Here is a 27,949-nt window from a genome sequence, read left to right as displayed (position 1 = left end):
TCATGAGGGAAGATTGGAGAAATTCAGACTACTTTTCTTGGAGAAGACAAGGCCTTAGCCTTCTCTTATTAGATTGGATAAAAGATTTCAAAATCATGAGGAATTGGGCAGAATAAATAGGGAGTTACTATGCCCATACACAAATATTGTGGAGGTGCTGATGTTGAACTGGCGTGGACAAAGTAAGAAGTCAAACAACACCAAGTTAAGTCCAATAGGTTTATTTGAACTCACAAGCTTTCATGGCGCTGCCCCTTCATCAGGTGAAGTTTGCTGGGTGAGCCCCAAGAGTCAGGGTTGGGTCCATTACCTCTTTCCAATGTTGATAAATGACTGACATGTTGTTGAAAAGGACAGAACAATAAGAGGTACAGATGATATAAAACTTGGCAAAGTAGCAGATAGTTAGGAGTTGATTATGAAACTTCACAGTGAGATAGACAGAATGACATTTCCAGAAAAATAGCAGATAGAATTCAATATACAGCAATGTAAAGTGTTGTTTGGGACAACTAATACAGAAAAATAGCATATTTTAAATGGCACATTTACCCACATTTAGCTAAGCAGAGTGACCTTCCTGTTCCTATATACCAGTCTTTAAAAGCTGACAGTATAAGATGGTAAATAAACTTAAAGAGTATATAGGTTATTTAGACTTATAGACAGAATATGTAACAGCAAATAGATTATTTCAGAATTTACAAATCACTGACTAGGTCTTAGTTAGGGCATGTGGATAGTTTTAGGCTCCATGTCTCAGGAAAGATGTAAAAGCCTCAGAAATGACATACCACAATGTTACCAGGGATTAAACAGGTAAAAACGAGGACTGCAGATGCTGGAAACCCGAGTCTGGATTAGAGTTGAGAATGTGGTGCTAGAAAAGCACAGCAGGCCAGGCAGCATCCAAGGAACAGAAAAATCGATGTTTCGGACAAAAGCCCTTCATCAGGAATAGAGGCAGAAAGCCTGTCGGGTGGAGAGATAAATGAGAGGGGATGGAGGTGGAAAAAAGTAGCATAGCGTACAATGGGTGATAATAGGTGAATGGGGGTGGGGATGGAGGTGATAGGTCAGAGAGGAAGGTGGCAGAAGGTAGTAAAGAGTACAATGGGTGAATGGGGGTGGGGATGAAGGTGATAGGTCAGAGAGGAGGGTGGAGTGAATACATGGAAAGGAAAATAGGCAGGTAGGACAGGTCATGGGGACGGTGCTGAACTGGGATAAGGTGGGGGGAGGGGAAATGAGGAAACTGGTGAAGTCCACATTGATGCCCTGGGGTTGAAGTGTTCTGAAGCGGAAGATGAGGCATTCTTCCTCCAGGCATCGGGTGGTGGTGGAGGAGGCCCAGGACCTGCATATCCTCAGCAGAGTGGGAGGGGGAGTTGAAATGTTGGGCCACAGGGCGGAGGGGTTGATTGGTGCAGGTGTCCTGGAAATGTTCCCTAAAGCGCTCTGCGAGGAGGGGTCCAGTCTCCCCAATGTAGAGGAGACCACATCAGGAGCAACGGATACAATAAATGACATTGGTGGATGTGCAGGTAAAACTTTGATGGATGTGGAAGGCTCCTTTGGGGCTTTGGATGGAGGTGAAGGAGGAGGTGTGGGCGCAGGTTTTGCAATTCCTGTGGTGGCAGGGGAAGGTGCCAGGAAGGGAGGATGGGTTTGTTGGGAGGCGTGGACCTGACCAGGTGGTCACGGAGGGAACGGTCTTTGCGGAAAGTGGAAAGGGGTGGGGAGGGAAATATATCCCTGGTGGTGGGGTCCGTTTGGAGGTGGCGGAAATGTCAGCGGATGATGCGGTTTATGTGAAGGTTGGTAGGGTGGAAGGTGAGGAGCAGAGGGTTTCTATCCTTGTTACAGTTGGACACTTCAGTAATGAGTTTAGAAAGCTAGGAGTACTTTCCTTGTAACAAAGAAGTTTAAAAGGTGACTTAATAGATAATTTGTAGGTATTTATATGGCAAAATAAAGCTCCCTCTGATGAGTGGGTCAATTACTAGTGACATTAGTCTGCAGATAGTCTATCTGAAAAGGTCATGGAAACTATTGACACAGAAAATTTTAAAATGATGTGTTTGAAAAGGAGGAATTTACAGGATTTGGAGTAAATATGGTGAGAATAGCATCTTTCAGAACATATCAGAACAGATATGGATAGTCTTCTTCAATGGTTTAATTTTCTATGTTTCCATAAAATTTATTTCAAATTATTTTGATAATGGAAGATGTTGTTGCTCTCATATAAATATGCACACTGAACATTTTTGTTAAGTTTAAATAGAAGCAAATAGCCAAGTTCTGGCTTCTTTGATGCACATTTTCCTGTACATTTAATGGAACAGAAACCTCACTTTGCACTGCACACTGCACAGCACAGTTACACAGATATGTTAAAGAAATCAGTAAACACAATAGTCATTTTTTTAAGGTTGGACATACAATGACATATATTCTAGACTATTAAATTATTATTTCCAGACTGATCTCTTCAACTGTAGTATGTTTTGAAATGGGCCTCCTGTTGGTGGCAGACAGTCCACAGTTTTGATTATCTATCCAATTTGCATGTAATTTCTGACACAATCAACACTGTACAGCCAAGTGCTCCATGCCTCAAAAATAATAGAATAAAAGAGTTCAATGAGTCCAGCATATGAATATCTGGTCAAAGATACTAAGCCTTTGGAAAAATACAGTCCACTGTGGCTTCTGGTAAATTAAAACCAGGATTAAATATTACATTCTTATTTGAGATTTATCATACTTTAAGTGAGTGTATGCTATAGTAAATAAATCAGAAAGAAAATTAATATTTACTCCAGATGGCCCTGATGTTCTCTTACAGTCAGCCCACATTTCTACACTGGCATGGATGAGCTCCACAATCTGTATGAAGTCCGATGCCAAGTTGGATCTGGACTCATCTGTATGCTCCTTGATAATGATACCAGACTTTTTGACATGCCTGTGTGTGTACCAATCAACTTTTTCTTTTTGTCTGACTCCTCGACAGCTCAAAGCAACTTCACCCTGTATAGAGCTTCAATCTCCTAGCCTAGCTGTGGACCATTCTTGTCTGCTGACTTACTTACAAATATCTCCCCTGCATTAAATTCTTGCATGGGTTCTGGTTTCTAGTTGTAACAAGTATTTATTTTAAAATTGTCCTCGGACAGTAGTCCTACAAGTAATAGAAAAGAGAAAGACTGAAATATTATCAATTCCATGTCACACATCAGCTTAAGATAAAAACGGCATTATGACGCTAAATCTACAATGAGCAATCTTCCCTCTCATATCCAAGTCATCTGAATTTCAGAGTGACACAAGACTTTTGTGAGTATTTGACAAATTGCAAGCAGGTATAGATGTTTTCTTTCACTAATTAGGTGAAACGTGTGACTTTTTGATACATCTCTAAACCTTCTGCTGTGCAACCGAACCAGATCATTTATTTTCTCACAGAAAATCGTCAGAGAATTTCTCTTGGAATGTCACATGCCAGCTGCATGCCAACATTTGCTACCTGGTCATTTCATTAAAAAAAGTTTTCTTTTCCAATTTGGTGAGCAAGTGAATAGTAAATCTGCAATTGATGTATCTAATACAGTTTTAAACTGTTACAATCTGAGATTGAGTTGTCAAGACATGTCATGGATAGGGAAACAACTACTTTTGACATCCACAAAAATCAGCAAAATGGAGGTGTTTGAAGTTTCAATTAAAAATTGATTCAAAATGAAATACTCATTTCCAATAAAGGCCACAACCTGAGATGCTCACAATCTGAGTATTTGCTGCTCATTTCTATTGCCATTGAGAATGCTTTCTTGAACGTTTGCACTCCTTATGTTATAGACACTCCTATAGTGCTTTTGGGGAAGATGTTCCAGATTTCTGATTCAGTGACAGTGAAGGATTAATGATGAAAATTTTAAGGTAGTACTTTATGTGCCTTTAGGAGAAACTTTCAGGATGTGGCCAGTTCATCTTCTGCCTATGTCCTTCTAGTTTAAAATATTGCAGGATTCAAATATGCTGTCAAGAGTTGTTGCAGTGCAACTTTGTAGATGGTTATCATTGCTGTTGATGTGAATCAGTGGTGGAGAGAGTAAATATTTACGTGCCAGTCAAATAAGTTGTTTTTTATTAGATAGTATGAAGCTTCTTAGTGTTAATGGAACTGCACTGTGACAAATGGAGAGTATTTCATCACACTCCTGACTTCGGTCATGCAAATGGTGCATTTTAGAGATAATTAGGTAGGATATTTAGTTTATCTCTTGTTGGCGATATTTCTGGACATCTGTGTGAAGTAAATGCCACTTGTCACTCATCTTTCAAAGGCTGAATGGACTGCTTAATTATTTGAAGAGCCACATGAACCATCTGAATACTGCACCCATCAGCATTGTTTAGCCACTGAACTGTGGCATTCCCACAGTGTTGTCCTAAGATGAGCTGATTAGCCTTTAACAACTACAACTAGCTCCCAAATGTGTTAAGTATGGCTTTAATCAGTGGAGAGTTACCCCCAATTTCCAATGACTTCTTTCTTGCTTGGGCTCCTTGATGCCATAGTCAGTCATTTCTGCATTGATGCTGAGAGCAGTCACACCCTGTCTTCCTCACCTTCAAAGCTGCAAGTGTTATTATGTCCTCAAAATGGTGTCCACACTGTAGTGATTGTAACAAGATCACCCAGGTACCTCATAGAATATGAGTCCCCTCATCGAGGCTGTTCATGTGGTGGACAGATTGTGGCATTAGTCAGTGTGCAAAGTGGATTCAGTTTTCTCTGACCTCAAACAAAGCTAGAAGCAACATGCACGTCAACTATAATGTATGGAGGAGGTGCACAGAGAAAAATGTCACCTATTGTAGTGGGACCCACGATTGCACAGAAAGGCAAGAATAGCTAAGCTGGTTTCTGTAAAAGTGATTGTGACCCTGAAATCCACTTTTGATAGGATCCTTCAGGCAGGAAGAGGCGACATCTGTAACATCTCCTACTTTACCATCCACTGCTGCATTAGGGAGGTGACAAATGCTAATCATGACAGTAAATGGGACACCATTGTCTTCAGTCTGACCAATGAGAACTGTAACCCTTCAAAACCAATACAGAACAACCTTGATCATCTGACTAAGATGGGCGGAGAGTATTTTGTTTGGATAACTGATCGTTCGGATAACGGATTGTTTGAATAACAGATTGTTCGGATAACTGACCTGATGGTAAACAAAGGAAGCCATACTGTCCCTTTCTTGTCTGGATACTGCTCCTTCCAGCATTCATCATTAACAGGAAATGTTTGATGTTATATTAAAACAAGGTGTGAAGTTTGAAAGGTTTTTGTCCCCCCTAGGGGTATACTGTATATGCAGTCAGACTATTTTTTTTCTCTCAGTGATGTTAGCACCTCTTTGATGTAATGTTTTTATGTTCTTTCTACTGTGTAGAAGCTGATGTAAAACAACATTGCTGTGAAGTTGATTAAAATCCTGAAAAATAGTATATTTGAACTGCCTATCCAAACTTGATCTATCTTTGTTTACTTAAAAGATTAAAGTACCAGATGAGGATTTTTCTTGTTGATAGTGGTTAAAAGGCCAGCAGTTTCCACACGTACTCGGTGTTGTGCTTAAACTGACACTGGTGTGACCTCCAGTTTAATATTGGGGAGTCTGTGGTGTTTCGTAAATGTGGTCCTGACTTGAGTTTCCCCGGGCCAGAGTGCATCATGTTCTTTTGAGTCATCGAATTGAGTGGCCCCAGTCTTTGGAACCAAATCGTAGCAGATCTAGAAAGCTCCCGCTTTCATTCTTGATTTTGTTCTTTTTCGGCTAGTGTCACCGAGGGTGGGAGTTGGAGAGTGGTTAACCATTAGAATGACTGACCAGCTTTGAGAAAAGGAGGAAATCAGCAAGGGGGTCCATGCTAATCCTGTTCTCATGAGACCTTGAGATCTTGTTGGGATAATCAGAAATTTGAATAATTGATGTTCGGATAACCGAGCGTGTTCTGTAATTGACTAGTTAATCATAGAGCCAAAAATAGATTTCAGCATTTTAGAGAAATTTCCAGGTACTTCGGAAAGCTTCACATAAATTTCCTTCTCTGTTCCATTTTCTGATAATGGTAGGTTTCTACTCCTGGAATCAGTCTGATAAAATGACAGTGGTGTCCTATCTGAGACAAGCTTAAATTTACACCCCTGCCTTCCTCACCTCCATAATGTGCTGCCATATGGATCAAAATGGGCTGTTAGAGTAGTTTGTGGTGAAAAAGGCATGAAGATTCGGAGTGTACCTGACAACCAGGCAAACCCATATTGATGGTATCCAAATGATCTGTGGACAAAACGTCACTTGCCATTTCAAGATGCCTCAAGAAAATGGATGCAACAAAGCCCAGGGTGAGTGTGGTCAGTGTTAGCTTGATGATTGAAAAAAAAATCCACATTTGCTGAATGCTAGGACATCAAAGGAACAAATATACAAAGCAGCCAACTGCAGATCCCAGCTACATTTAAAATGCAATCATTTCATTATCCATTGTATATACATACTGAGGGAGGTTGCTTAGAGTTAGATGCTGACCAAAACCAGTGGTGCTTGCAAAATGAGCGTTGGTATGTCAGTGATGATGAGGTTAATAACACTGAGTTGAAAAGAGGCCAGTGCTGGCCAAAGATGACCAATTATTCATGTAACCTTTTATTTCTGCAATGCTGGACATTTTATTTCGCTATTTTCTAAGACCTTGTAACTGAAGAAGCTGTACCTTTGTACCTAAGATGGCTCTGTAAGTGGTGACATAATCTTTTCACTGAACTCATTTGAGTATATGTGACAATAATCATAGAATCATAGAATCTCTACAGTGTGGAAACAGGCCATTTGGCCCATCAAGTCCACGCTGACCCTCCGAAGAGTTTTCCACCCAGACCCACTGGCTCAGTGGTTAGCACTGCTGCCTCACAGCACCCAGGGTCCTGGGTTCGATTCCCACCTGTCTGTGTGGAGTTTGTGCATGCTCCCCGTGTCTGCGTGGGTTTCCTCCAGGTGCTCCGGTTTCTTCTCACAATCCAAAGATGTGCAGGTCAGGTGAATTGGCCATGCTAAATTGCCCACAGTGTTAGGTGTGTTTGTCAGGGGTAAATATAGGGTAGGGGAATGGGTTTGGGTGGGTTTCTCTTCGGAGGAAAAAACAAGTGGGTGGCACAGTGGTTAGCACTGCTGCCTCACAGCGCCAGAGACCCGGGTTCAATTCCCACCTCAGGTCACTGTCTGTGTGGAGTTTGTACATTCTCCCCGTGTCTGCGTGGGTTTCCTCCAGATGCTCCGGTTTCCTCCCACAGTCCAAAAATGTGCAGGTTACGTGAATTGGCCATGCTAAATTGCCCATTGTGTTAGGTGAAGGGGTAAATGTAGGGGAATGGGTCAGGGTGGGTAGCTCTTTGGAGGGTCGATGTGGATTTGTTGGGCCGAAGGGCCTGTTTCCACACTGTAAGTAATCTAATCTAATCTTACCCAATACTCTACATTTCCCCTGTCTAATGCACCTAGCTTACACATCCCAGAACACTATGGGCAATTTAACATGGCCAATTCACCTAAGTTGTATATATAATTATCAATTCAATTAAACTCTTCCATTGCTTCATGATCTGTCATATAAATTTAACAATAATCTGTACTGGACACAGTGAAAAGTTGAATGAATGTTTGATGTAGGTGTTAAAGTGGTTATCCTTGGATGAGGAGATTAGCTCTTGAGCCAGTTACTGAGGCCCTCTTTGTTGAGGTTAAATTCCACGCTGTTGGTCTGATCTCTTGATTATAGTGAATAATGAGACTAAGACTTCTAACATTTATTTACATTCTTATTAGTATCTATTTTAGGGTGAGGTTTGATATTTTTTTCTTCAGACTGCCAGTTTAAAGCATATATTTCTATGGTATCAACTGTGTATATCTCCACATAAAATCTCCACTGAAAGTAAAGCTGTCAATTGGACAGGTCATCAGTGAGGGAGAACAGAGTCACATTTGATCTAGTCTTTATTGAATACCCACTACCATGCACTCTTCAGTTGCTTATGAAGGTAAATAGTAAACAGCCAAATAGTAGATTAAAAATTTAAAAGGAATCTGTATCTGTGTATTAATATTTGCACAGCATCCATGATAAGCTTTTGTAAAACCAGCAATTGGAAATAAAAAGGTATAAAGTTTTGTAAATTCTTTTCAAAGTGAACGTATTTTTGCAAATTCAATAGAATTTATTGTCTTAGTCAGAAAACAAAAATATCATCTTTTCCTCAGTTTCATGTTCTTTGATTATTGAGATTGTAAATCAGTGTACATGATACACAGTTGACGCTTTGTTGTATAAAATGGAAAATTGTACGAGTTGCACATTCCTTTGGGCTTCATCTGAAAATAACAGCTCACAAATAACAGCTCACAGTATCAAAATAAAATTGAATTGTTTTGCAGATTTGATTTATAGTAGAGTATTTTTCTTATATAGAAATCTGTTGTGGTAACAATCTAGTTTAAATGGCAATCCATTTTTCAAATTACTGCAAAGATCATTTAGTTTGAAACTGGCTTCTGAGTTTGTCTTGTTTCATGCAAATAAAACTGATTCAACTGTGAAAGTGGAAGTTTTTGCTATGCGTCTTGAAATATCCTTCTGAACTGATACAATCTTGTTGATTCTTAGACAACTGAAATTTGAGCTGAACACAAAACTATGAGACTAGGCAGCTCTGAACAAGAGCACAGCCTTCCTATCAATGATTGCTATCCAATCCAATTAAGTAGGAATTCTGACCTAACCATTCTAGATTTTGGCCAACATATTGTTTTCTTTTAATCTACAGGAGGGAGAGAACATTGTTTTGGAAGCTATTTCTAAGTCTGTTGCCAAGATTTTCTTTTGCAACAGTTCTGTGATTGTTTGAATTTCTTCTTGGCAATAAGAACTGGGCAGAACATTCATTCAGTGTATGATCTGAGCAATGCACTGAACTATCTGATCATGAATATATGTGACTCATGTTGAACACTCAATGTCAATATCTTTAATTATTCAAATATATCAGGACATAATTCTTCTCAATAAACAATACCAGGGAATCAGGAAGATCTGTGCTACTTTTGTTGGTAGCAGGTGAGGCAATGTATTGTTCTTCATGACCAGAACTTACTACCTTGCATTGTGATTATAATCATTTCTGGCTTGGACCTAAGTTATAATGTCATTAGTTTTTGCAATGCCTCAAAACAAAGTAACTGCCATCTGACACCCACTTTACTTCCATTCAAATATACCCAGTATAATGCAGTTTCCAATATCTGGCATTGCCTTTGAGACAATTCACTGGGGTAGCGCACTGGAAGTCACGTCCCGCTATTCTTGAGTTATCACAAATGTGAAAAGATATAATTGAACTATTCAAAGTCCCCAGCTTTTCTGACAGATGAACTCAGGTTTAAAAATAGCACATTCACCAGGTTTCTGTACTTAACAAGAAAATAACTGTTTATTAAAATCAAATTGTCTTTAAATAATGGCAGTTAAGAAATACAAATAGGAAACTTATACGTCTATAACTTAAATTGTATACTTCTTAAATTTGTCCCTTCACAAAAAAGGCAGACATGCAAAAACAAACAAGGCTTAGATATTAAAGGTGGAAAAAGAAAAAAAAACAAGAAACACTTTTGCTTGTCAGGATCAGAAGATTTGATGAGCTGCTTTCTTTCCCTTGCTTTCAAATCTTTAATGCTCCCAGGAGGACCAAGTCCAATACTGAACAACCCAGATGGCCTCCTTCTTCAAAGACCGCAATTTCCCCTCAGACGTGGTTGACGATGCTCTCCAACGCATCTCCTCCACTTCCCGCTCCTCCGCCCTTGAACCCGCCCCTCCAATCGCCACCAGGACAGAACCCCACTGGTCCTCACCTACTACCCCACCAACCTCCATATACATCGTATCATCCTTCGTCATTTCCGTCACCTCCAAACAGGCCCCACCACCAAGGATATATTTCCCTCCCCTCCCCTATCAGCGTTCCAGAAAGACTACTCCCTCCGCGACTCCCTCATCATGTCCACACCCCCCACCAACCCAACCTCCACTCCCGGCACCTTCCCCTGCAACCGCAAGAAATGCAAAACTTGCGCCCACACCTCCCCCCTCAATTCCCTCCAAGGCCCCAAGGGATCCTTCCATATCTGTCACAAATTCACCTGCACCTCCACACACATCATTTACTGCATCCGGTGCACCCGATGTGGCCTCCTCTACATTGGGGAGACAGGCCGCCTACTTGCGGAAAGTTTCAGAGAACACCTCTGGGACACCCGCACCAACCAACCCAACTGCCCCGTGGCTGAACACTTTAACTCGCTCTCCCACTCCGCCAAGGACATGCAGGACCTTGGCCTCCTCCATCGCCAGACCATGGCAACATGACACCTGGAGGAAGAGCACCTCATCTTCCGCCTAGGAACCCTCCAACCACACGGGATGAATGTAGATTTCTCCAGCTTTCTCATTTGCTCTCCCCCCATCTTTTCTCAGTCCCAACCCTCAGACTCAGCACCACCTTCTTGACCTGCAATCTTCTTCCCGACCTCTCCGCCCCCTCCCCCTCTCCGGCCTATCACCCTCACCTTAACCTCCTTCCACCTATCGTATTCCCAACGCCCCTCCCCCACGTCCCTCCTCCCTACCTTTTATCTCAGCCTGCTTGGCACACTCTCCTCATTCCTGAAGAAGGGCTTATTCCCGAAATGTCGATTCTCCTGCTCCTTTGATGTTGCCTGACCTGCTGCACTTTTCCAGCAATACATTTTTCAGCTCTGATCTCCAGCATCTGCAGTCCTCACTTTCTCAGTTTATTTATATACCAATGTTCAGGCCTGCACTCACTGGTTGAGAATTTGCTCCATTCAGAACCTCTGAAAGCAATTTTCCCTTTTTCAACATGAAACCTGGAATTTGTCAAGAAAGGTAATTGACAGATAGTTAGTTATTACTGCAGACATTCTGATATATCCAAGCAGAATACACATACAAGAGTGTTTGATTCTTTCTCTTTGCAGGCTGGAAGCTTCTTTGCTGCATTGGACCAAGATAAGCCATGGTTCCTGATCAGGAGCCAATCAAAACAATGCTGTCAAGCAGTTATCCCTTAGTTCAGAACCCATTGGTACCGTAATGTCTGCTTTTGCTTTCATTGCCCCAGGAGGTTGCAAGATTATATACCATTATGATCTGAGATGATGTTACTGCAAGACGAGTTAACCGCCAGAGTGAAATCTGGCTTGAATATACCTTAATTTATTTTGTTTAACAAAGCGGTCTTTCACAAAACACAAACAAACAATGCTGCAGTGTTGCATTACCAATAAAACAGATCTCTTCATATCCAACTGCTGCCGCCACATTCTCCGCCTCAACCTGTGCACCCTTCTCACCCACTCCAACCTCTCACCCTCACAACATGCAGCCCTTCACTTCCTCTGCTCCAACCCCATCCTCACCATCAAACCGGCAGACAAGGGAGGCACAGTGGTAGTGTGGCGCACCGATCTTTACATCGCGGAAGCTAGACGCCAACTCATGGACACCTCCTCCTATTGCCCCCTTGACCATGACTCCACCTCCCACCACCAAACCATCATCTCCCAGATCATCCATAACTTCCTCATATCAGGAGATCTCCCATCCACCGCCTCCAACCTTATAGTCCCACATCCCCGCACCGCCCGTTTCTACCTCCTGCCCAAAATCCACAAACCCGACTGCCCCGGCCGACCCATTGTTTCAGCCTGCTCCTGCCCCACCAAACTCATCTCTGCATACCTCGACACTGTCCTGTCCCCCTTAATCCAAGAAGTCCCCAACTACGTTCGGGACATCACCCACGCCCTCCACCTCTTCCATGATTTTCAATTTCCCGGCCCCCAATGCCTTATCTTCACGATGGACATCGAATCCCTATACACTTCCATCCCCCATCACGAAGGCCTCCAAGCCCTCCGCTTCTTTCTCTCCCACCGACCCAACCAGTACCCTTCCATTGACACCCTCCTTCAACTGACTGAACTGGTCCTCAACAACTTAACAACTTCTCCTTCCAATCCTTCCACTTCCTCCAAACCAAAGGAGTAGCCATGGACACCCGCATGGGCCCCAGCTATGCCTGCCTCTTCATCGGATATGTGGAACAGTCCATCTTCCACAGCTACACTGGTACCACCCCCCCCACCTTTCCTCCGCTACATCAATGATTGTATTGGCGCTACCTCATGCTCCCACGAGGAGGTTGAACAGTTCATCCACTTTACTAACACCGTCCACCCCGACCTCAAATTTACCTGGACTGTCTCAGACTCCTCCCACCCCTTCCTAGACCTCTCCATTTCTATCTTGGGTGACTGACTCAACACAGACATTGACTACAAACCAACTGACTGCTACAGCTACCTAGATTACACCTCCTCCTACCCTGCCCCCTGTAAAAACACCATCCCATATTCCCAATTCCTCCGCCTCCGCCGCATCTGCTCCCAGGCGGACCAATTCCACTACTGAACAACTCAAATGGCCTCCTTCTTCAAAGACCGCAATTTCCTCTCCGATGTGGTCGATGACGTTCTCCACCGCATCTCCTCCACTTCCCGCACCTCCGCCCTTGAACCCTGCCCCTCCAATCACCACCAGGACAGAACCCCACTGGTCCTCACCTTCCACGCCACCAACCTCCGGATACATCATATCATCCTTCGTCATTTCCACCACCTCCAGATAGACCCCACCACCAGGGATATTTTCTCTCTCCACCCCTATCAGCATTCAGGAGAGACCACTCCCTCTGCGACTCCCTCATCAAGTCCACAATCCCCCACCAACCCAACCTCCACTCCTGGCATCTTCCCCTGCAACCGCAAGAAGTGCAAAACCTGCGGCCACACCTCCCCCCTCACCTCCCTCCAAGGCCCCAATGGATACTTCTATATCCGTCGCAAATTCACCTGCACCTCCACACACATCATTTACTGTATCCGCTGCACCCGATGTGGCCTCCTATACATTGGAGAGACAGGCCGCCTACTTGCGGAATGTTTCAGGGAACACTTCTGCGACATCCGCACCAACCAACACAACCACCCCGTGGCTGAACACTTTAACTCCCCCTCACACTCCGCCAAGAACATGAAGGTCCTTGGCCTCCTCCATCGCCAGACCCTGACCACACGACGCCTGGAGGAAGAGTGCCTCATCTTCCGCCTAGGAACCCTCCAACCACACGGGATGAATGTAGATTTCTCCAGCTTCCTCATTTCCCCTCCCCCCACCTTATCTCAGTCCCAACCCCTGGATTCAGCACCGCCCTCTTGACCTGCAATCTTCTTCCCAACCTCTCTGCCCCCACCCCCTCTCTGGCCTATCACCCTCACCCTCACCCTCACCTCCTTCCACCTATCGTATTCCCAGCGCCCCTCCCCCAAATTCCCTCCCCCCTACCTTTTATCTCAGCCCGCTTGGCACACCAGCCTCATTCCTGAAGAAGGGCTTATGCCCGAAACATCGATTCTCCTGCTCCTCGAATGCTGCCTGGCCTGCTGTGTTTTTCCAGCACCACATTTTTCAACTCCAATAAAACAGAAGGTTATTGCACAAAGAAATAAAGATATAATGGAATAAACCAAGCATTTACATGTAGCACATATTTAAAGACTTCAAAACACAGTAAAAATGCAACTACATTAATCCTAACAATGGCAGGATTCAGAATGCAATACTCAAACACCAGAGAGGATTCCCTTCTCTGTTGCACATAGGGTTTGTGAAATAACTGCACAGAGGCTGGTATCCCATCACCAAGTCACCTTTATTTATGTACACTGGCTGTGATCAGCCAGCTCAGAGTCAGTCCCAGAAGTCAGGAAATTTCCTGTTTGCCCTGTTTATATATTTTTTTTATTTTATTAAACAAATTACAAAAACAGTTTACAACAAACAGTTACATTTACAGCTACATACAAGAGACAGCAATTTTACAAGGGAGAGGAGCAGCAAAGCCAGGCCCCAAACCCTTTGCCCTGTTTATATTTATCAGCAAGGGATCCTTGATTGGCCCAGGTTGACACCCTAATCAAGGATCTCATAGTAAATGACATCCACTTGGTTATAACCACTATGGTTTGACTTAGCTGTGGCTTCATTTCATAAACAGCACAATCTGCTGGTTTCTTTGTAATGCCTTTATACAAAAGAGCTCAGAATTTCTCAGATTCAAATAACCTTTTCATGATTTTAACAAAACACACCTGCTCTCAAAACTTTTAAAGTAAATATCTTACCTAAAGGTAAAGTAACCATAGGGAAAGGTAAAATCATACAAGTTCCAGATATTCAGGGGGTTGAGTATCCATTAGAGCTGACTGATGGTGCTTTAACCCAAGGGTCATCACACCCCTGAAAGTGGAGAGATCTTCTTAGTAGCCGCAGCCAGTAGGGGAACTGCTTTTGGTGTCACTCTGTATCACAAACCAGCCATCTGGCCAACTGACCTAACCAGCCAACCGCCCCTCACCCCCATATTTTGAGGTAATCCACTTTCATAACATAACATAACATACACATTAGCTTTAGCCAAGATTTCTATAAAATTGCCCAAACTGTGACAAAAACATTTTTTCTTCCTCCAAGCTTTGGGTGTTTCCTTTAATTCCAAAAACATAATTCTGGATTCTCCAATCTGAAAGTCTGATGCACCACACTGTTTACTTTGTTTGCTCATAAACGCTCCCAATGTAACCTATTATTCTGCAGTAAGTCTCTTTCCAAAACTGTTTTAAAAGAAATCACCATGGCTACAGAAATACAGTTATTCATCAACCCTTCAGAAACACAGAAAACCAAAAGGTCAATGTTCAAAAATTCATAATAAATTATACTAAAATGTATATGAATCATATCACCTTGCACCACAATGCAATTCATAATATGCTCCAGTAAACATGTTTTTTAAAAAAATGCAAACACTTCTTTGTACAGTTTAAAGTTGTATATTACTCTGGTAATCTGCAATGCAAAAATGTGTTCCTGGTCTTCCCACTATCACAACTTCAACTAATTTGAATACACATGGTTGAGTTTAGAATCAATAATTTTGTACTATAGATCCCTTAATTGTCAGCAGGAAATTGAGAACCAGTTTGTAAGGAAATATCAGTTATCTGATACAAGCATAAGAGGTACAGTTAGTAAGTTTGCAGATGACACCAAAATTGGAGGAGTAGTAGACAGCGAAGAAAGTTACCTCAGAGTACAACAGGATCTGGACCAGATGGGCCAATGGGCTGAGAAGTGGCAGATGGGGTTTAATTCAGATAAATGCGAGGTGCTACATTTTGGGAAAGCAAATTTTAGCAGTACTTATACACTTAGTAGTAAGGTCCAAGGGAGTGCTGCTGAACAAAGAGACCTTGGAGTGCAGGTTCATAGCTCCTTGAAAGTGGAGTTGCAGGTAGATAGGATAGTGAAGAAGGCATTTGGTATGCTTTCCTTTATGGTCAGATTATTGAGTACAGAATTTGGGAGGTCATGTTGCGGCTGTATAGGACATTGGTTAGGCCACTGTTGGAATGTATTGTGCAGTTCTGGTCTCCATCCTATTGGAAAGATGTTGTGAAACTTGAAAGGGTTCAGAAAAACTTTACAAGGATATTGCCAGGGTTGGAGGATTTGATCTATGGGGAGAGGCTGAACAGGCTGGGGCTGTTTTCCCTGGAGCGTCGGAGGCTGAGGGGTGACCTTATAGAGGCTTACGAAATTATGAGGGACGTGGATAGGGTAAATAGACAAGTCTTTTCCTTGGGGTGGGGGAGTCCGGAACTAGAGGGTATAGGTTTAGGGTGAGAGGGGAAAGATATAAAAGAGACCTAAGGGGACACCTTTTTCATGCAGACGGTGGTGCATTTATAGAATGAGCTGCCAAAGGATGTGGTGGAGGCTGGTACCATTACAGGATTTAACAGAAGTCTAGATGGATACATGAATAAGAAGGGTTGAGAGGGATATGGGCCAAATGCTCGCAAAGGGGACAAGATTAATTTAGGATAGCTGATTGGCATTGTTGAGTTAGACCAACGTGTCTGCTTCCATGCTGTAAATCTCTAATTAGATATTCCTCTCAGATTATGGTTAAAGTGTAGTGGATATATTCAAGTTCCATTTTATGCCAATTTTTTCGACTGAACATTACACGATCAAAACTGAAATTTGTAGCCTTTTAGCTATGGCAAATAAATCTAAACTCAAATAAGACAAACTGTTAAATTTTATTATAGTTTACTTTCTAAATTTTAAGAAGCCGATTCTTTGCAAGTAAAGTATTGCATTTTGTAAATGTTATGAACATTTACAAGGTTTGAACATGTGAATTAAAATTGTACATGGTGATCATATGCAATTTTACTACAGTTACATGAAGGAAATTGTGATGTGGAGGAGCCAGTGCTGGACTGTGATGGACAAAGTTAAAAATTATATAACACCACGTTATAGTCCAACAGGTTTATTTGGAAGTATTAGCTTTTGAAGCGCTGCTCCTTCATCAGGTAGTTGTGGAGCAGGATCATAAGGCCTGAATTGATCATAAGATCATGAACCGAAACCTGAAACTCATTCTAAAAGATGAAAGACTCTACAGCAGTCTAGGTTTGTTCAACATATCGTATCAGTTGCATGACACTGTGATCTTTTGCTATCAATTCTGTGTCTTATGATCCTGCTCCACAGCTACCTAATGAAGTAGCAGTGCTCCGAAGGTTAGTACTTCCAAATAAACCTGTTGGACTATAACCTGGTGTTGTGTGATTTTTAACTGTGAAGGAAATTAACAGTGGATTAATTATCCAGCAGCAATGATTAGAAGAAACAGTCAAATATTTTGGTATTTAGCATTTGACTGCACAGTACTGTCCAAAGATTGTAAAAGTACAAAACTAAACATGTTTTGTTTCCCTAACTCTTATAAAAGCTGACACATTTTTCAGAGAATGGGTGGAAATTTCCTATTTGCATTAAAATGTGGTGGTGATCAAGTTTTATGGTGTCAACTCTGCCAAGGCTCAAATCAAATTATCTCATAAACTCTTCTGCCATTCAGCTTATCAACTATGCAAGCGAGCTGTTGAATATGTTTCTTCGTGAATCTTGTGAAGAGTAAGACGAAAGTGCTCACCACCAAAGAGACCTTGTAGCTTCTGATCCACTGGTGCCAGATTGAAAGTGCTGTTAAACGTTACTTCAGAGCCCCTCTCATTGCATTGTTCACTTCCACACCCTGAAAACAGTGCAAAAGAGAAATAAATTTGCTTCCATTTCCGAGAGAAAAATACCAAGACTCTAGTGGAAGAGTTGGTAGACAGAATGTTAATCCTCTTCCTGGCAGACCATCACAACAGGCCACACCACCAGACCTGGTCATATTGAAATAGTGTTAACTGAAATAGCAGCATCAGCTAATGCTATCTCCCATGCTGAATGGGAGAGCAAGCCATGCCACAAGAAAGTCAATAATCTCTTGCATTTTGCATGGATAAGCGGCATCATCTTCTCTCTGCTCCCTCACATTCAAAGGGCTATGTCTTTCTGCCAGAGATAAAGAATCATTACTCACCCTAACTCTGCCAGGGCACACACATTTCACACATCTTACCAAAGCTGATGGGCAATAACTCGTAGCATCACATTGTCACTTAAGAGCACATACCCACCTCATGAACTATTAACTCTTTCTACCATTTGCACTTCCTACTACTCACTTCATTCCCTTTGCTGTTCAACTGCTCTTTCAATCCACTTTCATTATTCTTAATCCCTCCCTTTGTCTTATTGCAGGGTAAACTGACCCACAACTATAGCTGAAAGGTCCAAGGCAGATGATAATGGGATAGTGGCATATCAAAATCTTCATTCCTAATGAGAAGAAAGTAATGGAGTTGGCTAGGGAAGTCCAGGGCAAACTCATTTCCATTTCATTAATACACCAACATCACACTTACAATTTTGCTCTCCATCATCCAGAAATTTGATAGTCCAATGTGTTGACAGGTAAAACAAAGCAGTTACCTGGTGACTTGCCTCTTTAGTGTCCTTTGCACTTACAGCATGTCTGTGACAGCCAGCTGTCTCACCCTCACATGGAGCTAGTTTTCTGCAAAAAGTCCTTGTCCAGTCATTGGCAATGAGCCTGTTATCCTGATCTCTTGTTTCTTTATTTATTTAGTTTTCTATTTTTTTTTTCTGTAAGAATTTGTACTTAAATATCTGTACCTAGGTATCTCAATATCTAAGATGGTGCAGTTAAGTGGCAAATTTTTCACTATATTATGAGAATGTGTGACAATAAAGGTAATTCAATTCAATCTTTAAAGGATACAATTCGACATTGCCAAAGCACCAGCTCACAGCATCATCACACCTGTTTTCAGACAAACTCTGCAACCAATTTGGGCTTCAATCATCTACTTTGAAGCTGAGGGTTATCAGGCCTTACATGCTTCTTACCAATCACTTTCTGTTCAGGGATAGCCCATTATCTCATATATCCATTCAAATTTTTGGCATTGATACGCTATTAACTTCTTACAATCTCATTGTGTTCAGTTGCAGTCTCCATGTGTTAGCTTTCTTTTTATTGCACCATGACAGTCAAGTGGCCTGTGGCAATGGGGACATTGAACAGTAAATGTATCATACAGAGGGACAGTTTGTTTTACAGCATCATGTTATATCAATGTCATACCCACAGCTTACACAGCAAACATTCAGCAAGAATTTGAAGGAAATTTGTGAAATTCAAAGAATGTAAGCATTTAAAACAATAAGAGTAGACCTCAGTCTGTCAGAGGGTATGACCATGATCAGTTCAATAGTTGACATGATGACAGTCCAGAAATTGCCCACAGTCAGTCAGGTACTTTGTCAAGGAAATGGGTCTGGATTGGCTACTCTTCAGAGAGTCAGCGTGGATTTGTTGGGCCAAATGACCTGTTTCCATACTGTAGGGATTCTATGATTCTGCGCTGAGTCCAGGATTTCTACCTTTCTAGTCCAGGGACTGAGTTATGGCCAGTTGTACAGGCCAAGTGCAAGCAGTCTTGGAATTTCATGGAAGTCAGTTGGGATGTTGTTAGGGGTTGGGGGTGTGCTTGATGGGTCATGATCATCTGAGGCTGTCATTACAAGTCAGTCTAGAGATTGGGCAATGGACAGCCTGGAGGTTTTGTCTGAGATCACTTATGACTGAGATCAAGGGCATGTTTTTTGCATGTTTCTGAACAGTTATCTGGTTTCCAGAAGGTTCATAAGTGCCAGAAACCTGGTTGCAGAGATGTGCCAGTGCAGTGATGTGCTTATTAGATTGTGCACCCAAATCTAATCCAATTAGAGAACCCCCTGAGGTGAATCTCTGCACTAGTTGAGGTTGCAGGTGAAAGCCTTGCCAGTGCATCCTTGAGGGCATCAAAGTCTTCCTGTCAGAGGTGGAAGTAGAGCTGAAGGATCCAACACTGGCCTCTTCATTATGGAGATTGTCCAAGTGCTGTTAGTTTCTACATCAGAGAGAGGAGGGATTTAGTTAGAAAAGATAAATAAAAGCTTGTATAGAATAAGAATGAGTTAGCATTAATAATAATGGGAGAAAAACATGACACAATAAAACTTTCAGGGTTGCTTGCTAATTGGTATCTCCCCATCAGCAAGATTCTAACTCAACATCTAAGGCCTGAGGCTTGAATTAGGTTAGTTTAACCAATATTGAGAATATGGTATTTTCACTCTCACCCAATTTAGTCAGTTCACTCACCATTATTCTTCCCACGAGGAGAAAGTGAGGTCTGCAGATGCTGGAGATCAAAGTTGAAACTTTATTGCTGGAACAGCACAGCAGGTCAGGCAGCATCCAGGGAACAGGAGATTCGACGTTTCGGGCACAGGCCCTTCTTCAGGAATGCAGGAGATTCGACGTTTCGGGCACAGGCCCTTCTTCAGGATTCCTGAAGAAGGGCCTGTGCCTGAAACGTCGAATCTCCTGTTCCCTGGATGCTGCCTGACCTGCTGTGCTGTTCCAGCAATAAAGTTTCAACATTATTCTTCCCACCCCAAGGAGGGGAACATTCTGTTCAATATTTTGATAAAATATCTCTGCTTTCCTATGTATTTGTAACATAGCAAGATGTTGCTGACATATAGGGAACAATTGTTTCTTCCCCAGTAAATTTCACAAGAAAAAGTTATGTGGCAATAATTTCAGTTCAAATGAGATATGACTGTAATACCAAACAATAGCATTGCACATGACAATAAAGGCTATATTATTATTCTATGAGGTGAAAAAAGAGGAGAGGAGAGGAGAGAGAGAGTTGGGAAGGAAGATAAAAAGGAGCAGAAAGACGAGAATAGGATCAAGACAAAGAAAAAAGGTAGAATGGGGTAGAGAGAATAAAGGGAGAGTGGTGGTGGGGAATGGAGGGTAGTGGAGGAAAAATGAAGATGATGAGAGTGAGCCAGACAGAAGAGAAGAGCAAGTAAGGGAAGACAAAATGAATTTACGTTAACAGACTCTGAGGGGAGGTTAGCAGACAACGGGAGGTGAGAAGAAGAGAGAGGGACCAGGAGGAAAGAGTATGGGAGAGGAAGCAAAGAGTAGGAAAGTTATAATAAGAACAAAGGAGTGTCAGCAAATAATTTAGGCTACAGAATGGGAGGGGTAGAGGAGCATTTGCTAATAGAAAGCTGTATAGATTTTATCACTATTTATTTTCTACTGAAATAAAAAAATGACTCTTTCCCCATGTTGTCATTAACATTCAACAGTGAGACATATTAAAAATCTTCATGGAAAGCTGACACAGTTCTTCAGCCTTCATAAAACTTCCCAAATTCAAAGCCTTTTCAAAGAAAGCATTCATCTTAATTGATGTCTGGATTAAGTCGTGGAAAATAAAAGATTCAACATTATAGTCGAGTTTATAAAAAGACAAAAAAACTTTTTCAAGATAAGATTCCACATAATTGTCAGTCAATGATGATTAAAGCAAGTAAAAATTGAGAAAGATACAATTTTGAAATACATCTCCAAGTTTTATGAAATGGCGCTGTCTACGACATAGCTTGAGTACAATAACATATGTTGAATTATGTCTTAATATGAGTTCTTCCTTGAACAATGTTCATAGCAAGCCGTCTCAAATTCTATTAGTCTGTTAATACCAGTGCTTTGACTTATAGAGTTTGGAGACTGAGAATAGATCTTTGGCTGGTGTCAGGCATAGCATTTTGTTAGAAGTTCCAAGGAATATAATACATTTCTGGATTAAAAACAAACCTAACACTAAAGCATTCAAGCAATAAAAGAACTATTTTGGTGGTTGGAGTAATAAGGGAATTGTTGGTTCCCTCACATTATTGAAAAACAAAGCTGAACAAGAGATCATCATTTGGGCAGACATAACTTGGTCAATAAATCATGACTTAATTTGGCAGGACATTTGGCATATTGGCAATGTTACCATAAGATGACATCACTTTGAGATTGTTTTCTTTTCTAAAAGATTGTAACAAACAAATCAACTCATAAAAATTATGGACTTCCTGGTACATATTTTATTAACAGAAATCCATGGTAAACAAAAATGCATAACTCATTTGAGGGAAAGAGTACATGGTCTCTTCCCACAGTTTAGATTTCCAACCACAAATTCCCAAGCCTGAGATTTCATTCAAGCATACTTGAGCCTATTTCACTACAAATGAGGCCTGGGAGAATGAAAGGTACTTCAAATTTTCTGCTCTGATCTGATTCCCAAATGTAATTCATAAATTGCAATAAATGAATTTGAATTGAATTGAATTGAATTGAATTTATTGTCACATGTAATGAGGCACAGTGAAAAAATGTCCCTCCAGTTCACCTAGTAATATTCTCCAAATTTTGTAGTATCCCTCTATTAATATTCAGTACTATGTGACCATTGAGAGACTATTTTATATGTCTCTGCAAGACACCCAGGGAGCTCCTACAATACCTATGTCCTACTACAGTCATATCTCCGACAGATATTCACACCCACTTTAAAATAGAGTTAATGGATAGCTATGTGGGCTACCACTACCTCAGGAAGTGTCTGAAAGCTCCACTGTACCTTAGAAAAGATGTAATCGAGTAGCGTGGTGGCACAATAGCTAGCACAACTGCCTCACAGCTCCAGAGGACTGGATTTGATGGGTGACTGTCTGTGTGGAGTTTGTACATTCTCCCCAGGTCTGTGTGGCTTTTCATTGGTGTTCTGGCTTCCTCGCACAGTTCAATGTTGTCCAAGTTAAGTGGATTGACCATGCTAAATTTCTCTGTAGTGTTCAGGGAATATGTACGCTAGCTGGATTAACCATGGTAAATGTAGGTTACAGAGATAGGGTGGGATGCTTTTCAAAGTTTTGGTGCACACTCAATGGGCCAAATGGCCTCTATGTGCACTGTAAGGATTTTATGATTCCAAATAACACAAGAGGCAGAATGAAGATTGGGAAAGCCATTGATATGCAGAAGATGTGAAGCTTATGCTGAGACAGATATAGGGTCTGCCTTTAAAGTGCATCAGAAAAGGTGTCCAGAATGATCGCAATCAACTGCACCTTGCACAAAGTTGTTAGTAGCTTCTTCCTAAAGTTCATTCATAGGATGCTGGTGTCACTGGTTAGGTCATCATTTATTGTCCATTTCACTTACCTTGAAAAAATGGTAGTGTGCTGCCTCCTTGAACCTCTGAATTATAATTTGTGTAAATAGATTTACATGCCATTAGGGAGGAGTTCCAGGACTTTGACTCAGTGACACGACTTGGAGGGGAACTTGCAGCTGGTAGTGTTCTTACGTAAGTGCTACATAGAAGTGTTCAATGGTTTGTAATGTGCTGTCAAAGAAGCTGTGGTGAATTTCTAGAGTGCATCTTGTAGATATTACATATTGCTGCTACTGAGTATCAGAAGTGGTGGGATCGGATGTTTGTTGATACATTGCCAATTAAGTTGGTTGCTTTGTCCTGGGCGGTTTCAAACTTATTGAGTGTTGTTGGGATTGCTCATATCCAGGATAAGGGAAGTATTCCATCACACTCCTGACATGTGTTTTTTAGATGGTAGACAAGATTTCAGGAGCCAGGAGTTACTTGCTACAGGATCCCAGACCTGGACCTGATCTTATTGTTGCAGTGCCTCAAGCTAATTCTTCATATCAAGGGGATTGAATTGAATTGGCTTAATATCTACCTTTGTGATGCTAGAGACCTCTGGAGGAGGTCAAGATGGATCTCCTGCTTGGCACTTCTGGCAGGAGACCATCCTATTGTGTCCGCACCTGCTCTTCAAATAAACATTGTTACATTCTGCCAATTTCCTGTTTTTTGCCCCTTTCACTGAATGCTATTTATCTCCAAATAGTCATCCAATGCCTTCTTTAATTGAACCTGCCTCCAGCAGACTTCAAGGCAATGTAATCCAGCCACTAACTACTCACTGTGTGAAAAGGATTTTTCTCACATCACTATTGCTCTTTTGCTAATCATTTTAGAGCAATGCCATCTGGTCTTGATCCCAGTACAACTCTTCAGGAAACTGCACTGCAAACCTTCCTTCAGCTTGAAAAATATCCACTGTTTCCTCTCACTCAGCGGGTTTTTGTCCCCACATTGCTACTTTGCTATTATCCCTCGGCGTTTTACATTCTTCACAAGTCAGTTGTGTAGCACTGTATCATACACCTTCTAGAAGTTCATGTACACCACATTAACATTGAGCCTATCCACTACCTTCTCCAAATATTCCAGTAACTTAATCAAGTTTGATTTTGCCTTCTCAAATGCCTCAGCTATGTCTTTTGCATTAATGTGCAGGACTCCCCTGTCACCAAGAATGGGGATGTTTATGGAGGTTTCTCTTCCACTGATTTGAATAATTGACCAACACCATTCATGTCCTGATGTGGCAGGACTGCAAAACATAGATTTCATCTGTTGGCCCTGGAATTGCTTAGCTTTAACTATCATTTGTTGCTTTGCATTAAAGTTGAGTAAAGCTCAAGAGGCCAGAGTTAAATTAACACAGCAATTTAACCTCTAAATTTGTTATCTTGCCACAGAACCTGTCTGGTCCATGGAGTTTTTCCAGCTTTTTTGTGTTTCTATTTCAGATTATACTCTGCACAGTGGATCCATTGAGTTTTATATTCACATTCCCATATTCTCCATGTATCACAAACTGCCAACATGATCTTGGATTCCAATATTTGGAGCTACATATTAGCAAGAATCCTTTTCAAACTTCCAAATGTATGAAGTATAAATGGAGAATTCAGCAAACAAGAAATATTGCAAGAACAGATATAGATTATCTGGAACTTAAGGGGTGAGATGTTAGGTTTACTAGGTAGAAGATGATGAATAGGGTGTAATTTTGAAAATGTAGCTAAAAAAAACTAGAGGCATTTCATCCATGTTGATAGAGCTGTATAGTTAGGAATATCAGAAATTCTTTGTGTTCCAATCATTCAAAAACACAAGGTTAAAGAATAAGCCTCAGCAACTCCATATGGAAACAAGGTAATTTATATATATATAAATGCCAATGTCATGACATTGATATAATGATGGAGTTAGTAACAAGGCCAACAGAAAGCTTTATACATCATTTGTTGTACTAGAGGCACCTGAAATGATTACTCATGATGGAGAGAATTTATTGAATGAGCACCAAGAAATGGAATCGATCCTTATATGGTCGTAAGTAACTGAGGAGTATCATCTGTGGACATTATAATTGAGAGCAGTGATCTTATCAAAATACAATTCTCAGTTTAATATTCTTACTAAAGCTATAACTTCATGTGCTAATTTTTCGATCACTTCACCTTCAGTGTCATAATTACTGATATAATGAAATAAGTATTCAATTAGCTTCCCTTCTCCTCACTTTTGCCATTCATCCCTCCTTGTTACATAGCATCTTCATTTTGCAGTTTTTTAACAGAAGAAGATAATTTTTTACATGGAAAAACCTGCAGTTCTAAAACTGAGATCAATGACCTTTCAGTCCTGATAATGCTGAAAAACGAATTACTATAATTTTGTTCGGGGGTATTGCTGAGACTCCAAAGCACTTGCAGTTTTAGGTGGTAAATGCATGAAAATATACAAATTGACATTCAATGACACAATTCTAATTTTCATTTTAGGGGATTGGACTGGCGAGTGTGTGCTTCACATATCTTATGAACAAATCCATAACATAGGAGTAGTTCTGGTTTTCACCTAATACCCTATCATTGTTGACTTGACTAAATGCAATAATATCAGAGACTCTGAAACATCAACTTGCAAATCCTTACATAAATCATGGAAGACAGGATTAACCACAGTAACTCAGGGCTCAGCCTCTCCAGATGCACCGCCCAGCCTTCTATACTCTTATTCCACCTGCATATTTGGAACATCCCAGCTCACTGAATTTGCTGTGGGCCAACATCCTTCTGGCAACATATCATTCCTCTTTAATTGAAATGAGACCTGGCTTTCAGTTCTCATTCTTCAGAACTTCTTGAACACATGTATAATTGCCCAGTTGGTGTCCAGTCAGATCTGATGCCTTGCCAGTCAATCACCTAAATCAAAACAGAACCTGCAGTGTGAGAGCCACTGTGTTTAGTTTTTTTAAAAAACTCTACACACTAACTTTTGAAATGTAGTCTTAAATAAAGGCCTTTAAATATTTATTAAAAGGTCACATTTCTTGTGAATGCCACTACCAGTGAGCGTGCATGTGCAGAGACACAATGTTGAGACCAGATAACATCACTGACACCATCTGTACCCATGGTCATGGCCATTTTATCATCTGGATAAGGAGAAGTGTCATTCAGTCTTCAACAGAGATGTTGAAAGGGAAAAGCAGGTTGGGAAGAGGCAGTTAAAGTAGCAACTAAACTGCCTGACACTCGCAGACAAAGTCCCTTGGATCTGGGAATGGCCCATCTCTGAACAGGGCTAGCTGGAGAGAGCTGGCCAGTGAGGCAGTGGTGGGGTGAACATAGCAGCAGAGGAGAATACGGATTCTACTGAGACTGAAGCTTCACTTTATGAGTTGCAGTTTACATCCTGCTCTCACCTACCCTAATCCACTCTGCATCTTCACATCAAGCTTCATTGGTTCCCTCACCTCAAACTCCGTGGACCCTTACACCCAAACTCACCAGCCCCCGTATTCCTGACTGTCAGCCCCTCACCCTGAATACCCAAATCCCCATCTCCCAATATTACTGGTCCCCTCGCCCCAAAATCCCTCACCCCTAACTGCCTGGATCCCTCATACCTGACATCCCAGTCTCCTCACCCCTGACACCCCATCCCCCTCACCCTGGCTCCCTCACTCCTGACTTCCCAGACCCCTGACCTCCAAATCTCTCGTCCCCTCATCCCCTGAAATCATGGCACCATCACACCCTGACTCCGCACCTCCCTCACCCCTGACTTCCAAGACCTCTCACCCTCAATTTCCTGGACACCTCACACCCAACTCTCCAGGCCCCTTACCCTTGACATCCTACACACCACCCTGACTTCCCAACTCCCTCGCCATCAACTCCGTAATCCCTCACCCCCAACTTTTCAGTCCCCTCAATATCGACTACCCAGCCCCTCATTCCCGACTTCTCAGCCTCGATTGCCTGAAGCCCTCATCCTTTCACAACCAGTTCCCTCACCCTTGACTTTCTGAACCCCTCACCCCCGACATTCTGGCACCCTCACCTCCAACTTCTCAGTCCCCTCAATCCAACTGTCGAACCTCCTCACCTCTGACTTCCCAACCCCCAACCCCCTGACATTCCAAACCCCTCAACCCTGACTGCCTTGATCCCTCACTCCTAACATCCTGGCTCCCTCACCCTCAATGTCCCAGTCCCCTCACCTCCGACTCTTGACCACCTCAGCCCCAAATCCCTGACCCCCTCATCCTCTGACATCCTGAGCCAATCACCCTCTGATATCCCAGCCCCCTCACCCCAACTCCCGATCCCCTCACTCCCTGATATCTCAGCTTCCTCATCCATTCCACCCCCACCCCCCGACTGCCTGGATCCCGCACCCCACAAAATCCCAGCCCCTTCGCCCCCAACTCCCCAACTCCCTAACCCCCCACCACCCTATGATATTCTGACCTCCTCACCAGCAGACATCCTATCCCCCTCACCCGGACTTCCCTGTCCCCTCATTCCCAACTGGCCAAACATCTCACCCCCTGATTCCTGAACCCCCTAACCTCTGACACCCCAGACTCCCAGAGAGTGGGCAAAATCTCCAGTGGTTGGAGTCATACCTGACACATAGGAGGATGGTTGTGGTTGTTGGACGTCAGTCATCCCAGCTCCAGGACATCTCTGCAGGGGTTCCTCAGAGTAGTGTCCTCGGCCCAACCATATTCAACTGCTTCATCAAGACCTTCCCTCCATCACAATGTCGGAAGTTGGGATGTTCACTGATGATTACGCAATGTTCAGCACCATTTGGGATTCCTCAGATACTGAAGCAGTCCCTGTTCAAATACAACAAGATCTGGGCAACAAGGCTGACAAGTGGCAAATAACATTCTCACCACACAAATGCCAGATTATGACCATCATGAATAAGAGACAATCTAACCACTGCCCTTGGCATTCGATGATGTTACTATCACTTTATCCCCCACTATCAACAGCCTCGGAGTTACCATTGATGAGAAATTCAACTGGACTCACCACATAAACACAGTAGCTACAACAGCAGGTCAGAAGCTAGAAATACTGCAAGAAAT

General features: G+C 42.1%; 1 long non-coding RNA gene across 1 annotated transcript in view; it reads right to left on the bottom strand.

The window, feature by feature from the left end:
• LOC148147562 (uncharacterized) overlaps positions 1 to 27,639 on the bottom strand; it is a 31,006-nt gene extending 3,367 nt beyond the window's left edge. Inside the window, exons 1-2 of the long non-coding RNA XR_015759669.1 lie at positions 27,476 to 27,639; positions 17,289 to 17,390 (exon numbers count right to left, since the gene is read on the bottom strand). This is a non-coding gene — a long non-coding RNA (uncharacterized LOC148147562). The remainder of the gene's footprint in view (positions 1 to 17,288; positions 17,391 to 27,475) is intronic.
• Between the last annotated feature and the right edge of the window lie 310 nt (positions 27,640 to 27,949).

The sequence above is a fragment of the Chiloscyllium plagiosum genome, unplaced genomic scaffold, assembly GCF_037043375.1.
Source record: "Chiloscyllium plagiosum isolate Xiang-an unplaced genomic scaffold, Cpla_swu_hap1 HiC_scaffold_16, whole genome shotgun sequence".
NCBI classification, from domain to species: Eukaryota; Metazoa; Chordata; class Chondrichthyes; order Orectolobiformes; family Hemiscylliidae; genus Chiloscyllium; species Chiloscyllium plagiosum.
The sequence above is the reverse complement of the archived record's forward strand: the minus strand, read 5'-3'. Positions and strand labels throughout refer to the sequence as shown.